General features: G+C 40.5%; 1 long non-coding RNA gene across 1 annotated transcript; it reads left to right on the top strand.

Moving 5' to 3' along the window:
- Positions 1-341: 341 nt before the first annotated feature.
- On the top strand, positions 342-17,363 carry LOC133634215 (uncharacterized). Its single transcript, XR_009821913.1, has 3 exons — positions 342-472; positions 1,033-1,085; positions 17,187-17,363. It is a non-coding gene; the product is annotated as an uncharacterized LOC133634215 (long non-coding RNA).
- Positions 17,364-17,664: the final 301 nt, after the last annotated feature.

Raw genomic sequence — 17,664 nt, 5'->3', positions numbered from 1 at the left:
CCACAAAACAATTACAAGTTGACAAAATTATCCGCAGCAGCGGAGAAATCCGCTGGAAAAGAGACACGCTACAACACTTGTATGATATCATCTTCCCTCTTTTGTCTGTCAGGTTCCGCTGGTCTGCGTGTTGTCAGAAACAAAATCCAATCATATTTAGTACTGTCATGTAAATGGGATGGGACAACTTCAGAATATATCCAATCACCGTTCTTGAATAGCGTACAGTATGACAGGGGATGGAATTTAACGATGAAGGTGAGCCAATCACATGCTTTTCCTTCTGAGATGAGGAAGTTCAAATTTAACGTCTCACTGGAATGCCAAAACTAAAAGGTGGGGATTGAACGTCTTTTACATCATAATATGTGAACACCTGAGATGAAGTGAAGAAGACACATTTTATTTTTGACGCTATATGTTTTATTATGCCATCAGCAAGCGAGCCATCGATCGTGACATCGACACAACTGTAAGTTAAAGCTGTGTGTATTTGCTGCTTCACGTGTTCTGTCGAAATGAGCTGTTAGGTCGAAAAGAGTCAGTTGCCATTCCTGTTTAAACAATGATGAAAACAAATTTGTAGGCTACCATTATTTGTGTCAATGTGAACTTCTTCACACGCTGCAAGAGTCTATGTGCTTACTGGTCAGAGAACACAATGAAATAAATAGAATTTTAGAACATTAGTTGGTACAGTGAAACACAAGTTGAAAAAAACATTACTATGTCTAGAGTGCTGTTAAGTTTCTCTATGCGTAGATAAGTGGAGAATGCAGAAACTTTGAGGCATGATGCATGAGGCTGATGATTAACTAGTTTGAAAATAATGTTTTTGTATTATTCATAAGACTACTGTATTTTTCAATTTAGTAAATATTGACTATTGTGTGTGAAGTCCTACTAAATGTTAAGTTTAAGTTGAAGTTCAGTTTAAGAATTGGGCCATAAAGTTAAGATACATGTTGTGATGGTTGATTAAATGTGGATGAAGGATACTTTATTTTACTTTTTTTACTTTTATTTCTGTAGTTTCCCCCTGAGAGATTGCCACTGTGGTTAAGAGCTACCAGCAAGAACTTCAGGTGGGACACCCAAATTGAACAGGTGTGTGAAGGTAGAGGCTTGACAAAGTGCAATCCTCTTGTACTGGTTGGAGTTGGACACGTTTACTAAAGGTTCACGTGCACTGAAACATGTGCAAACTTGATAGCACATACAAAGCTGATCTACTAAACGTGTGCAAAGTGAATTGCGTCTCTTCAGTGAGCAGAATAAGGTGTGTAATCTATTTTGCGTCTCTGTCTTCATTAATATGCAAAATATACACTGATCATCAAAAAGACCACAATACTGGGAGGAGAAGATGCAGGTATAATTATTTATTACAGGCAACATGATTTATCAACACTCAACACCAAAAATCAGAAAAAATTGTGAATCAATTTTTAATGAAAAAATCAGAGATGTTAGTTTTAGGCCATATCGCCCAGGCCTACCACGCGCTAAACGAGGGGTGCCAAAAAGTGGGGACCGCGGGCCAAATTACGCCCGACGAGTCATTTCGTTTGGCCAACCATGGGGTGGCTTCCCAAAATGTAATACACATGCATACTCTTTTAAGCTCACACAATCATCGATGGCATGTTTGCAAGACTAACAGCTTGCCATCTATCAAACGTGATGATCTCCACTACCTTAAATAAATTAAATAAACTCCTCACTTATTGTGCAACTGTATGCTTTAAATCGCTGTTACTTTTACCATCATATTTGTACATGTCGTATTTGCTGATGTTGCTCTGTTGTTGTTGTTGTTGTTGTTGTATTTGCTGTTGTTGTTTTTGTCTCTCTGTCTAATCCCCCTCTTGTCCCCACAATTCCCCCCTCTGTCTTCCTTTTTCTCTCTTTCTATCCCCTCCTGCTCTGGCCCGGCTGCACCAAATGATAATATAAATACATTTAATAAAGTCAAAATACAAGTAAGGCAACAAGAGAAGTATCCTACACTTCTCTTTTGTAAAGTAAATCTGAACAGCCGATATGGGCATCTACATCTGCTATATGATTTGCCCGAGAAGCTGGGCAGGACATTATAAATAAAAAAAAATAATAAAAAAAAAAATTAATAAATCGCTGTGTTTGGAACTTTGGGACAAGGGAGTGTTTTGTGGGTTCTCACTGTAAATTAAAATGCATTGAAACAACTTCAGAACAAAAAACCTAGTCAACATAGACACAATTGACAAGGTTTTTTTCTTTCTTTCTCTGGGTTAAATTGTGGCCCAAATCAAAATTTTATTTGGAGGCCCCCTCCCCGTTACCTGGAAGGTTGTGAGTTCAAAAGACTATAAAAATGGGACCCATTACCTCCCTGCTTGGCACTCAGCATCAAGGGTTGGAATTGGGGGTTAAATCACCATAAAATGATTCCCGAGCGTGGCGCACACTGCTGCTCACTGCTGCTGCTCACTGCTGCTCACTGCTCCCCTTACCTCCCAGGGGGTGAACAAGGGGATGGGTCAAATGCAGAGGATAATTTCACCACACCTAGTGTGTGTGTGACAATCATTGGTACTTTAACTTTTGTACTCAAACAAATGAATGGGAAATAAACTGTTTAACAAATAATCTTTTTACTCATTAAAACATTAATGTATTCACCTTACAACAATACCTTCAACCGGGACTTCAACCCAGTGCCCATTTCTTTGCAAGACATGTACTATTTCATTGCACCACAAGAAAAAATGGCATTATGTTCTTATCAGTGACAAAACTGGAAGCGGCTAGAAATACCTTTGCAGTAAAAATTCATAAAAAGCACCCTCCATCCATCCATTTTCTACCGCTTGTCACTGTCATTCATTAATTGACGTTTAACATGCGCTTCTTCACGCAAAAAGGGGCTCTACGCACAGAGCGTGCCCTGCTTGGACTTTTCGGCTCCTTTGTCCTTCCAAAATATGTTCTGACACGAGAGTCGGAATTTTAAGATTCAAGATTCTTTTGTATTTTGTAGCTATTTAAGGTGTTTTTAAAGTTACCTTTCGTTGCGGGTATTTTTTTTCGATGCAGCATTTAATTAATTATTTGTATTATTTTTTTATTTCTTTAAAGTGTTTTTTAAAATTAAATTTAATTCCACAGTTTGGACACAAATGTCCAATAAGATTTCTGTTGTGGCATAAAGATTGGTTTACGTTGAAGTCATGACCTTTAACCTTAGGCCTCATTTTGTTTCGGCCATATTATGTCAGACATTGTTCCAAATCAGTGGAGCATTTTCCCTCACATCAAGAAAGTATTCCTGGAAGTTGAAAGTAAACTGACTGACTAGTGAAAGGCAAAACAGAGGTGCTCATTTCACCTTTGACCTCAGCCATCTTGGTGATCTTGAGTCGGACATCCTCATGAGAAAAATAATCCCGGAAGGCTCGAATGAGATCAGATGAGAACTGTTTCGCATAATGGACTGACAACAAACCACAATAGACAAGAGCCAAATCCTATAAAGTCCTGTCACCTCACAGAGACTTTAACGATGTGTGTGCATGTGCGTGTGTGTGTGCGTGCGTGTGTGTGTGTTAATGTGGGGTCATGCCACTGACTGTTTAATAGCGGCTCAAGTTCTCCCTCCCTGTGGAAGATCCTACTGGAGGGTAGATGGTTGAGCAGCCAGTGGGAGGGGTGGATAAAGGCTGCAATAATGAGCTTTGACCATCCTGCAGGGCTTCTGAGAAATGGTGCAAGTGAACCAAACAATGATGAGGTCACAGGTCTTAAACAGCCTGCAGCAGAAGCAGCAAAATTACATTTTAGGCCATGTTACCACAAAATGTTTGAGCCATGGTACAGTTTGTGACTATAAACCTTATAGCCTGTGTTTCCACCACTGGCTGTGTCAGCAGGAAGGCGTGTAAATAGTATGATATCATATTAACATAATCTAAAACATCTTGATTGCAATGATGTAAACATGAATGTGGCAGTAAACAAAGAATGACAACAGAGGAAATCCAGAAATGTATTCTAAATGCAAGAAGACAACAAGCTTTGTTGTTTGTTTATGTTGGTATTCCTCATAACTGTTGACAAAAGGTACCACAAACTAAACCAAACTGTACTGCTTGGTGGAAATGTCTTTCATCAGTGGCTTGTATACCAGAATTTTAATGAAACTTAACAGCATAGTAAAAACTGTTTTTTTTTCCCTAGCTACTGCTACAATTTGTAAGAATATAGGCCTGATGAACATATTGTACATAGCAAGACGTCTGTTATGTACAGTTTTGGTGTGTACTGGGTGTGAGTACAATGGGACCTCTAAGATGGAACACCTACATTGCATCTGGAAAGTATTCATATCGCTTCACTTTTTCCACATTTTGTTACATTATAGCCTTATTAAAAAATTCCTTTTTGTCCACAAAATTAAACACACAATACCCCAGAATGTATTTAAAATAAAAAAGTAAGACGTCACATGTACATACATTCACAGCCCTTGTCATGAAGCTCAGGGGTATCCTGTTTCAACTGATCATCCTTAGAGTGTTTCTAAAGCTTAATTGAAGTCCACCTGTGGTAAATTCAGCTGATTGGACTTCTTTTCAAAAGGCACACATCTGTATATATACACTATATTGCCAAAAGTATTTGGCCACCTTGATGTCGGTCCACCTTTTGCAGCTGTTACAGCTTCAACTCTTCTGGGAAGGCTGTCCACAAGGTTGCGGAGTGTGTTTATAGGAATTTTCGACCATTCTTCCAAAAGTGCATTGGTGAGGTCACACACTGATGTTGGTCGATAAGGCCTGGCTCTCCGTCTCCATTCTAATTCATCCCAAAGGTGTTCTATCGGGTTCAGGTCAGGATTCTGTGCAGGCCAGTCGAGCTCATCTACATCAGACTTTGTCATCCATGTTTTTATGGACTTTGCTTTATGCACTGGTGCACAGTCATGTTGGAAGAGAAAGGGGCCCGCTCCAAACTGTTCCCACAAGGTTGGGAGCATGGAATTTTCCAAAATGTTTTGGTATCCTGGAGCATTCAAATTTCCTTTCACTGGAAGTAAGGGGCCAAGCCCAACTCCTGAAAAACAAACCCACACCATAATTCCTCCACTGACCCCTCTCTGTCAGTTTACGTGGCCTACCACTTCGTGGCTGAGTTGCTGTTGTTCCCAAACTCTTCCATTTTCTTATAATAAAGCCGACAGTTGACTTTGGAATGTTTAGGAGCGAGAACATTTCACGACTAGATTTGTTGCACAGGTGGCATCCTATGACAGTTTCACGCTGGAAGTCACTGAGCTCCTGAGAGTGGCCAATTCTTTCACAAATGTTTATAGAAACTGTCTCCATGTCTAAATGCTTGAATTTATACACCTGTGGCCGGGCCAAGTGATTAGGACACCTGATTCTCATCATTTGGATGGGTGGCCAAATACTTTTGGCAATATAGTGTATATATACTGTATATATCAGGTCCCACAGTTGTCAGTGCATTGCAGATCACAAACCAAGCATGAAGTAGACGGCATTATCTCAAGACCCCCGAGACAGGATTGTCTCGAGGCACAAATCTTGGGAAGGGTACATAAAAATATATGCTGCCTTGAAGGTCCCAATCAGCACAGTGGCCTCCATCATCCGTAAATGGAAGATGTTTTAAACCACCAGAACTTTTCCTAGAGTTGGCCGGCGATCGGCGGAGAAGGGTTCTAGTCAGGGAGGTGACCAACAACCCGATGGTCACTCTGTCAGAGCTACAGCATTCCTCTGTGGAGAGAGGATAACCTTGCAGGAGGACAACCATCTCTTCAGCAATCCACCTATCAGGCCTGTATTGTTAAGTGGCCAGACGGAAACCATTCCTCAGTAAAAATGACATGGCAGCCCGCTTGGTGTTTCCCAAAATACCCCTTAAAGACTCCAAGACTATGAAAAACAAAATTCTCTGGTCTGATGAGACAAAGATTAAACTCTTTGGCGTGAATGCCAGGCATCGTGTTTGGAGGAAACCATGCATCGCTCATCACCAGGCCAACACCATCCCTACAGTGAAGCATGGTGGTGGCAGCATCATGCTGTGGGGATGTTTTTCAGCGGCAGGAACCGGTAGACTAGTCAAGAAAGAGGAAAAGATGAATGCAGCAATGTACAGAGATCTAATGGATGAAAACCTGCTCCAGAGTGCTCCTGAACTCAGGCCGGGGTGACGGTTCATCTTTCAGCAGGACAACGATTCTAAACACACAGTCAAGACACAACCAAGGAATGGCTTCAGGACAACTCTGTAAATGTTCTTCAATGGTCCAGCCAGATCCCAGACTTGAATCCAATGGAACATGTCTGGAAAGATCTGAAATGGGCTGTGCACCGACGCTTCCTATCCAACCTGATGGAGCTTGAGAGGTGTTGTGAATATAAATGGGCAAAACTACCCAAAGATAAGTGTAGCAAGCTTGGGGCATCATATTCAAAAAGACTTGAGGCTGTTATTGCAGCCAAAGGTGCGTCAAAAAAGAATCGAGCAAAGGCTGTGAACACTTATGTATATGTGTATTCTTAGTTTTTTGTTATTAATACATTTGCAAAAAGATCTAAAAAAAACCTTTTTCACATTGTCATTATTGTCAAGATCTGGTTGCGTCATCAAAGTGGTTGTGTTTCCCAGGATGCAAAAGGAGTCGTAAGGAATCAGCAGAAGCAGCGTTCAAGTAAGAATGCTAATTCAATCCTTGTACACAAAACAAAACTTAGAAAAGTAGCGCACCGAAAGGAAGGATAGACAAACGTAAAGTATTTAACTTAGAATGAAAACAAAAGGAGTAGTGTCAGCAAAAATAAAGGACACACTGACGTTAGCAACACGCTGGCACCAAACATTACTGTTGCCAATGGCGGACAATGAACCTGCAAGGAAGGCAGACTGAGACCAGTCTATAAAGCTCTCTAATTAACAATCAAAAGAAGGTGAGCCTCCTCTTCACGAATCAGAGGCAGGTGAGATTAATTAGCACTCAAGAAACTAGAAAGTAAACAAAGAAATTAGCTCTGAAACAGAAAATTACTATTAAACATAGGAAAATAACCTCAGCCACTTCAGTGCACGTCTAAGTCCTGGGAGTGGCTGCTGATGGCGTGGAGGGAGTCCATGAACTGGCCACATAGGTGGCAGCCGAGCAGGTGGACTTGGGCTGGAATATTTCCTCATCAGCCATTGTGGTCCACGCCCAAGTTCTGGGAATGGCTGCTGATGGCACAGGGGGCGTCGTGGCCGACAAGGAGGCAGGCCGCGAGTGCCTGACGGACGCTTCCATGCCAGGAGAGCAGGCTGCTGGGCTGGAGGTCAAGCTGGTGCTGTCGTCGGAAGACCCACTAGAGATGGAGCTGGCGGGTCGTCAGAAGACCCATTGGAGACGGAGCTGGTGGTGTCATCGGAAAACCAACTGGAAACAGAGATGGTGGCGTCAGACCCACTGGAGTTGCTGATGGCAAGGCAGGAGGCGGCATAGTCAGAGGAGTAGCTGGAGGCCAGGCAGAAAGCAGCATCGTCAAAGGACAGGCTGGAGCTGACTGCAGAGTTGGAGACGAGGCTGGAGCTGACTGCAAAGCTAGAAGCGAGGCAGGAAGTGGCGTCGTGGGAGGGCCCACTTTAAATGCTGGTGGAGTTCGACTCACTTGACTGGCTGGTAGCGTCGGACCCCTGGAGCTGGCGTCGCTCCTTGGGTGGGGCTTGCGGAGATTGTGGTGTCGACTGATCCACTACCGGACAAGATGGTTCCTCCAACGTCATCAACACCTTCTGGTACCACTTACCCATCCACGCCGCACTGTATTTCTCTGGAGGATCCCCCTTCTATTGTGGCGCTGGAGCAGGAAGTGGAGCTGGAGCTTTAGCCAACAGCGCCACTGCTCGTGGAGAGGCAGGCAGCGAACTCAGTGGACAGAGCTGTGCTTGTCCAGCTGCACTTCTACCAGCACTATCCCCCAGGAATCAGGTTTCAGACACAATCTTGAGCTAGTTAGAGGAGCTGTTGTGTGACCTCAGCGGGAGAAGACTCCAAGAATGGGTGGGCTTTGGGAAGCCTGGTAACGGGCATTGGTAGGGAGTGAGGAAGTGCAGGAGCTTCGGAAGCGTGTGGAGTGGAGGAGCAGGAGCTTGAGTCTTGGCCAACACTGGGGTGGATGAGGTGGGTGGACTCTGAATCATGGGGTGTGGAGTTTGAATCTTGGCGGGCGGTGCTTAAGCTGACAGGTCGTTGTTTGGCCGAGGCTGATAGCCTTCCTCAGCCAAAGTAAAATGTCTTGATAGTCAGCTTCAGACACTGTAATATAATATCGGTTGGAAGCGGCTGACTCTTGGGAATTGGAAAACAAGAATCTGTGTGTCCAGCGGAGAGAGAAAGCGTGTGAACATCATCAGAATGACCCACGGGCGCTTGAGGCGTGACGTCATCAAAAAGTGCTGCCGGACTTCCGTCATACAGCTCAGATGGTTTCTTGCGCTGGCTAGCAGCTTCGGGCATGAAATGTTTGGCAACATTGACATTTGGATTACCAAACTGAGGTTGAAGCAGTGAGGAGGGAAAAACTGGATGAATCTGTGGATCCTGCCCATTAGTGTGGCGTGTCGAAGCGGCTGAGCACGGGTTCCGCATACGTCTGCGAGAACGGGAGGGCAAAACAGCCACGTCGCCGGCCAAAACTAAGTCCAAGGGGTAATCTCTGTGTCCTCTTTCGGGGAATAGTGCTGTAATCTTGACCATTAGCCAGCTTCATGCCCCCACATCCTTGGGAGAGAGATCCGCCTCAACTTCCTCATCATCTGCGTACTCCACGGAACTTCACGGCATCCGTGTGTCAGCTTTCAAGTCCTCATAAATCCTCATTTTGTGGTGCTTTGCGAGATACACTTTGGGCAGGTTCATTCTGTAACGATCTGGTCACGTGGTCGCAGTAGTTGTGTTACCCAGGATGCAAAAAGGGCTGTAAGGAATCAGCTCCAGGTGAGAATGCTAATTTAGTCCTTGGACACAAAACAAAACTTACAAAAGTAGCGTGCCGGAGGGAAGCATAGGCGAACTTAAAGTATTTAGCAAAGAATGAAAATGAAAAGACTAGCATCAGCAAAAACGAGGGAGAAACTAATGTCAGCAACAGACTGGCACAAAACGTTACTTTCGCCAGTGGCGTACAATGAACCTGCAAGGAAGGCCATCTGACACCAGTCTATAAAGCTCTCTGATTGACGATCAGAAACAGGTGAGCCTCCTGATCGGTAATCACAGGCAGGTGAGAATGACTTGCACTCAAGAAACTAGAAAGTAAAGAAAGGAATAGGCGCTGAAACAGAAAATTACTATTTAACATAGGAGATGACCTAAAACAAAATGAATCATGACCTGTCGTGAATAGGCCGTGGCAATTATGGGGTATTGTGCGTACATTTTTTATGACAAATATGAATGTATTCCATTACGGAATAAGGCTGTAACATAATAACATTTGAAAAAAGTGAAGCGCTCTGAATACATTTCCGAATACACTGTAAATTAGGAAGGCCTTGGATCCTGTTTTGCAAGGAAACATATTGTTTTCACATTCTGTTTGTTAAGGTCGTCATTGATGTTTTTGGTTTTGGACCCCAGGGTGAAGTGACAGCAGGTGATGTGCAGGCATATAAAGCCCTTTTATTTGGAAAAACACAGGTAGTATGAACAAACAAGTGAAGCAGGGAAGTGCACAAAAAATCAAACAGGCGTAGGTGGTAAAATAAAGGCTATGCAGCACATAGATGCTAAGCACAACTGCTTGGAGATATAGCGAGCAAAAAAAAAACTATAATTGGACCAACTAACTACAACTTTGATTAACAATAATAAAAAGCAGGTGCACTTCTAACTCCTTCAAACAAGAGTGAAGGTGAAACATACAGTTATGAAAAGGAAATAGAAATAACAAACGAAGTGTCTTTAACAGAAAAAAAGATGGAAATATAAACTAAGTTCGCACCTGTCCTGTGGGATCATGACATTGTTCTAGTTGTCCTGTTTTTTACTAGAAAGTGATAGAAATGTCCTGAATTTTATTCGGGGTCTTTTCAACGTGAGTAAAGAATTATTATGCTATTATTAATTCAAAATCATTGGAAAAAAATTGCACAAGCTATTTTTGTTTAAGCCGGTATTGCTAATGTAGCAACGATTATTTATTTTCTATTATTTATGTGTCCAGTAAGACTGGAAAAGAGAGCTTTTTCAAATACAGAAGAGATACTTCTACTCCATTAATTATATTTGCATATGTGCATTTTTAGCCATTCATGCATTTTTTGCAGGCATAACAAAACATGTTGAGTAATCTCCAAGAAGCCCATCTGAAAGTGTATGATTTTGTAGATGGTATAATTTTCTATCCACACAAAAAAGACATACTTTAAATATATTGAAATTTTACGGCATCTTCAAGTAAACTTTAAGTATCATTTAAATGCCTCATTCATCAAAATATGGACACCCTAACTATATTCTCCTGAGAACCAGCGTAAATATTTGTTTTTTGGTCTATTTCTTTTGTCAGAGTTACAAATTAGGAAAATAAAATATTCCTGTTTTACAAAATTTAAACGTCCACAGTGGAGAACGGTGGAACTCAGAGAACATTACATGTGCAGGCCACGATTTAGTAGTATTTTCACCATCCTAACTGTTATAAAAAAGGCAAAAAGACCATTGTTACTAATGAGACACAAACACAACAGATGTATTGCGGTATATATGCACACTGCAAATTATTTGTCACTTGCCAAGATTTAAAATGTTATTTCTACAAATTTCCCTAGTTTTAAGAAGAACTTGTTTTTAGTCATTGCCTTATTACAATTTTGATTTTAACATGGATAATTATATTTTGTCTATTCTAGTTAAAATGTTGATATTTTAAAAAATACTATATTTTGGTTTTCCCCACAGAAAATCTTGCTTAAATATTCTACAACATCCCAAAGATGCTTAATTTATAAATTGCGAGTTCAATAATGCTTATTTTCAGAATAAAATACTTATTTCTATCTTGAAAGTCCTGCTAATTTATAAATATACAAATCTTGATCTACAATGTTTTATCGAGTAAAATTAACTAGCTCCATATGGACAAATAATTGTACTATTTTTTATTATTTTTTCCCCAAAATTGTTGTCTATTTGTTTTATATTTTGTCAGCTCTTTTTTGCAGTGCAATGCAGATTCTTTTTCTCCCCCACTCACAAGTGTGAAAAGACTTGTGAATCTTTTCACAAAACACTTCAACTTTGAAAAACATTTTTTTTTGTCTATAGTCATGCTGCTTTGAATGCCAGTTTTTTTTTTTTTACTTAATTCAGCTTCCATTGTACAGCCTATTTGTCTTCTCTTAACTCCTCTTGTTGAGTCTGCTCCTACGTTTAAAATAACTGCCAACAAAAAAAGCCTAAGAAAAAAACAAGAGAAAGGAGTTTAACGTTGTATGCTGACTGAACTAGTGAGATATGCTGAGGTTTCAAGTTTAGCTTGACGTCACGAGAGAAGCTATGGAATTCTGGTTGAATTCCAAATTGTACTGCTTCAGAGGCATTCAAATTTACAGGACCCGCTGTACGTTTTTCTGCTGCTGAGTACGAATAAAAGTCAGTAAATCATTAAAAACATGGAATCAGTAGAGCCACTGATGACAGAGTGACATACACTTTTACAGTAAATCTACTTTTTTGCTGATGTGTTAATTGGTTACCATGACAACGCCTCTAAGCTGCACATGAATCCTGAATGAATGTGTGAAGGTTTTCCGTAGCTTCTCCAAGCTCTTATGGCGGCCCCTGATAAGCTGGTACAGCAGAGGGCTTCGGGATGACGCTACTGGCAGCGGAATTAGCTTCCATTGTCATGATAATGACAATGATACTCCTGCCCCGTCCAAGTCGGACCGGCTATTGTATGGAAACAGGAATGCAATTTCTCCAGCGGCGATACCCAAAAATCCTCTGTGGGAGTGAAAGGTCCTTAAATGACACTCCATTCAGGCGAGGCCAAGGGGCCCGCAGCCAATTAAAGTGGGAGTTGCAGAACAGTGGCATCTCATAGACCCCAAGCTGCCTCTAAACACACACATTAAGTAATTCCCCCAGTATGAACACACTTCTATTTGATGAAAAAACTCTTAATCTCTTCGACTACATTTCCACATACAAAACAAACCGAGGCACACAGTTTGTAAGTCAAGAAGCCTTATTTGACCGACTAAGTAGAAGCTCAGTAATGTGACCTATTGATTGGAAATTTCTGTCCTATTGGATTTAGGGAATACATATTGTCCTGCTCCATCCATCACAGGTTGAATTCCTCTGAGGTCCCCCAAAGGTTTAGAGAGGCATCGTAAAATGTGTGCCATGAAGCGTTACGAGGTTGGAAAGAGCCCGGAGAGACATACACATTTGTTTTTAAGCATCCCTACTCGTAAGCAGCCACCACAGAGCTGATGATTACAAGGAAAGTCTCCTCAGTCAAAACAACCCTCGAGAGAGCCTCATTTATTCTGCAGACATCTCCCCGCCTCCGCCTCTCTTCTCTTTGTCTCCAGGCTACCTGATACACGCTCTCTCCATTTAGAAGTTCCACTGCTTTTGCAGACATTGGAAGAAACTTCAAAATTCCAACAGTCACCATTAAAATATTTGTCGTACAGACTCCTCTATTTGGAAAATGCATTTGAATAAGAAAGGGATTTTGACAATGGACATCAGGTAAACATGCATAAATACATAAATTACTGAAAATGCAGGAATCTCTATTGTTAGTATAATTACAATTATGGCAGTAATAGGCAGAGAGTCCAAAACTGTCATACAAGGTAAAAGTAGTATACTTTTGTTAGTTTGTGTTATTGTACCTCCTGCAATGTCATGGTAAGTCAAGTTCTGGCTCTGGCTCATCATTAGTTTTTATTCTTTGACTTTACTGTGTTTATGGTTTGGATTGTAATATATTTCAAACATCCATAAAGTTACAATATAGAATATTTTTTGGCCCAGAACATATTTTGCTGTATTTGTTATTGAAGTATTTCTTGCCACCTCACATTGTAAGTTTTTATATGAGATTTTTAGTTTGTTTTATCTTCTATCTTCAATCTATCTTCACTAAATACATTTGATTTTTTGTACCCTTTCAATGTCTACTCTGTCTATTTGTCTTTCTCTTCTTCTGTTACCAAATAGCATTATTTTGGTTTTAATTAGATTCAAGGATTTGCGTCAAACAATCTCTTTAGTTTATTCATTTCTTCTTCTATTATTTTTTATTAGCTTATGTGTGTTCTCTCCTAATAATAATTGTAAATCTTTTGTAACTTTAGAAATGTCGTTTTTATAGCAACTGAACAATGTTGGTCCCAGGATTGATCCCTAGGGTACCCCCCAACATACAGTATATTTAGCACTGTAGACATGTGTTTGCCTCGCTTCACGTATTGCTTCCTGTTGGATATGCTTCTTACCCAGTTCAAGAAGTAAAGAAGTCATGAGCAAAATGGGCCTAAGATGTAACGAAGATAAATGCAAAGTAATGAATATCGTAAAATAAGCGACACAATTAGGATCAATGGAAGGTGAACAAAATCCAATATTCAAGGAGCACCATTTGCAACAATGGTAAAAACTTAGAATACGGATTAGCAAAGTATTTCGAAATCTCTAACCTATGGCAAATAAAAAATATAAAAATGGAAACAAAAAACAAAATATATGAAGCTGTAGTACTCACTGTGATGCTATATGTTTGTAAGACATAGCAAATAACTGCTAAAGATCAAAAGAAGATAGATGCCTTCCACCTTAAATGCCTCAAGAGAATAATGGAAATTTCCTGGAAAGACCGGATCACAAATTACATATGCAGAAGATCTAAAAACAAACTACTAACACAAACTATACTGACTGGTATGGCTTAGACAATGGGATTGTCAGATGCAAGAATACCCAACAATGCATCAAATGGAAACCCTCAGGAGGCACAGGATAAAGGGACAGACCATTAACAACATGAAGAACAACATTAGTTGAAGACCTTACAAGAAGAAATACCTCCTGGGCTGTGTTGTTGTTTTACCAACTGCCAAGGTCGCCTGTGTGAGAGGTGAACATGCTAACTACTGAGCTAAAAGCACAGGCAATCTCTCAGCTCTCCAGCGCTATTCTTGAAGTTGACTGGCCTCTGTTATACTCGCACAGACTTGCTTGCGCTTGTGAAGGAGCTGTCTTCGTCAGTGACATTATTTTTTTAAATGGATGATATGTGTGCATTATTGCTGTTCTGTTGAGTAAAATTTAACTTTTATTTTGTTGAAATTAGGTGTACCTAATGTTGTGGCCCAGCAGCGACTGCAGCACGGATTTCATATTTCATTCATTCACAACTCCTCCAACACGAACATTATTGTTTTTGCACTTTTGGCTTCTTATTAAATAACTTTTTCAAATAGATTCAATCTTGCACATGGAAACTTGTAAGTGTGGGCTTTAGTTGATATAACACTCCCGTCATGGGGTGCATTCTACGCCGGGGGTGCATTATCCGGCGGGGTTTGGAGGTAGCGGGGTGTATATTGTAGCGTCCCGGAAGAGTTAGTACTGCAAAGGGTTCTGGGTATTTGTTCTGTTGTGTTTATGTTGTGTTACTGTGCGGATGTTCTCCCAAAATGTGTTTGTCATTCTTGTTTGGTGTGGATTCACAGTGTGGCGTATATTTCTAACAATGTTAAAGTTGCTTATACGGCTACTCTCAGTGTAAACTGTATCGCTCTTGATGAAGTATGCTTTGCATTTACGTGTGTGTGCGTACAGGAGCCGCTCATATCTTGTGACTGGGCGGGCATGTTGTTAGAAGGGATGAAAAGCGGACTTGACGTCAGCTCGTAGAGGACGATAAAAGCAGTGCCTGTAAGGCATGCCCCCAGGACTGTGGAATACGAGATATAGTGACTGATGAACACCTTTGTTCGATAATGAGGGATGCCTCAGCTCAAAGCCTGAGCCCAGACATTAATGAACGAGCATCCAAGAAAAGATGCCAGGTATCTGGCTTGGGCACATCAGATTAGATCAGTGTGTTGCAAACTGAGCAGTTTAAAGTCCTGAATGGTTGGTTTATTCATTATTTTATTTTAAAATGTATTAGCCTGTGGAAAAAGTTTATGTTGATATTTACCTCAGAAGGCTGCAAATAGAAAAGAGGCATTCAATTTTTATTTAAATTGTATTTGATATGCAATTGATATTTTTTTAATTATTATTGTTATTATTTGAAACTCGATTTTGCATGTCACTATAAAGTTATATAAGCCTTGCTTGTTCAATATTTAATGCAAAACTTGTTTGGGTCCCTATCAAAAAGGTTAATTTGTTCAACATTGGCCCGCGGCTTTGTTCAGTTTTAAATGTTGGCCCACTCTGTATTTGAGTTTGACACCCCTGCCATAGAGGGACAAGCGGTAGAAAATGGATGGCTGTTTTTTATGTCTGAATTGTGTAGATGGAGAGTATTTATGGTTTGATGTGTTTGAAATAAATTGGTGAACTGAAGTAAACTGAACTTATCAGATAGTGTCAATCGAAATTCAGCAATATTATTTTATGACAAGAATGAATGAATGAATGAATGAATGAATGAATTTATTTATTTATTTATTCCGGCAGACCTATATAACAACACTTCATCACTCTTTGTAATTTGACAGACATGCAACGGCACCCACCGAAAAGGGATACGGGAAAAAAAGCAAGAATGCTTATCCATGTCCCGCCCCTAATTTACAATCAACTTATATATTGGTTATACATGTTGGTTATATAGTCCAAGTTTCAACAGCAGATTTGATGGATACATGACTTTTTCAGAACAAGAATAACATATGCTGAAAAACACTTTGTCAATAGCATTGAGCATTGAGATTAGCTCCATCTTGCCTGGGTATATTTTGTCTTCTGAAGCCTTGTCTGGTGTGTTATGTCCCTTGTTTCACAGTGAGTTCTTTTGCACCTTTGTGCCACAGTTGAGATAGACAATCAACTATTCATGTTTTTGATAGTTTCCCAACAACACATTTTTTAACCGCAAGGTTGAACACTCTTAGGCTAGAAGACAGTTTAATTTCTCCGCTCACATTGTCCCACAGTTTCACCCCACTATAGATAACGTTTGAGCCTTGAATGTGGAATTCACCATGTTATGTTTGATTTTCAGGACACCCCTGAGTTCATGTGGACCATCTCTGAGTGAAAACAGACTCTGTATATTTGCAGGTAGAGCCCTTTGTGAGGCCATAGACATAACTTGAAGGCTACTGTACATATTTAATATAGTTTAGCACAGTAATTCTCAAACTGTGGTACAAGTACCACTAGTAGTACGGAGGCTCCATCCAGTTGTACGCTAAGAATCACTTGATTAAAGTACAGTGTTTTATTTTTAAGCACAGTGTTACTGTTCAAATTGTGTGTAATGTTGCAGTGGCCAAACATATTAAATATACTTGGTTAATAAACCCTCTCCCTTGTTTTTAATGAATACTTAAGCTTACTACGCTGTTGTATCTTTATGTTCATGGTGGTAAATGGAGAGTCACATTTTTTTGTGATTGTACTTGGTGAGAAAAAAATTGAGCAGCACTGGTTTAGCATTCTATCATCCATTGCTGTCTTGTACTGTTCAATTCAACACAATGTGCTTGCTCTATACATGGACAAGCACACATAACAGCAGTAAAACGTGCGTCAAAACAGAAACGTCACGTCATCCAGTTCATCGTCTCCTGACATTTCCAGCTCGCCGTTTGTTATAGGGACCATTAACTGCCAAGCGGAAACAAGGGCCGTCATTAGAATGCACCTCACGTTGGCGGAGCAATTGGCCACGACTTAAAGTGACATTGCAGCGCACGTTGAACACAACTGGGCAAAATCTGCAATCAAAAGTACCTTAGCAGCAGACATGAATTATAGTGTATTTGGCCTTATGATGAAAGACCTCATCAGGCAGTAGGTAAGTGTGATCGCAAATAGGGCCTTTGTGTGTTTAAGTATGGCGCGATATAGTCAGTGAAAGCTGTAATCATAGCCCAATTATTTCTCTTTACATGTCAATGAGGAGCTCCAGCAGAACGTGATGATGCAGGAGGGAAGGGAAGTGGGCATGTTTACTAAAAATGCTGGATGACAGGACCGTTGCAGCGCAGCAGATCAGGACAGGACGAAATTAAGCACTCTCTCCACGTCTCCATCTGCTTGTGTCCTCTGGTTGGGACGTGTTCTGGTCTCCGGCATGTGCCCCATATTTATTTTCATGCAAGCAAAATAACAGGACGGCCTTTTTGTGTTGGTAAAATGGTATCACGATAGGATTGTATTCTATTTATTTGTCTTCAATGTTCGAGATTACATTTTTTGTTTATACTAAAAGAAAGGACTTAATTTCAGATATGAAAAGAGTTTAATTTTACCTCATACTGATATTTATTCTGCCTCTGTTCTCACTGGCTATTAAACCATTATTTCTCACGCCTTTATCAACATGAGACTCTCTCTCTCTGTGTGTGTGCGTGTGTGCGTGTGTGTGTGTGTGTGTG

The sequence above is a fragment of the Entelurus aequoreus genome, linkage group LG02 (genome assembly GCF_033978785.1).
Source record: "Entelurus aequoreus isolate RoL-2023_Sb linkage group LG02, RoL_Eaeq_v1.1, whole genome shotgun sequence".
NCBI lineage: Eukaryota > Metazoa > Chordata > Actinopteri > Syngnathiformes > Syngnathidae > Entelurus > Entelurus aequoreus.
The sequence above is the reverse complement of the archived record's forward strand: the minus strand, read 5'-3'. Positions and strand labels throughout refer to the sequence as shown.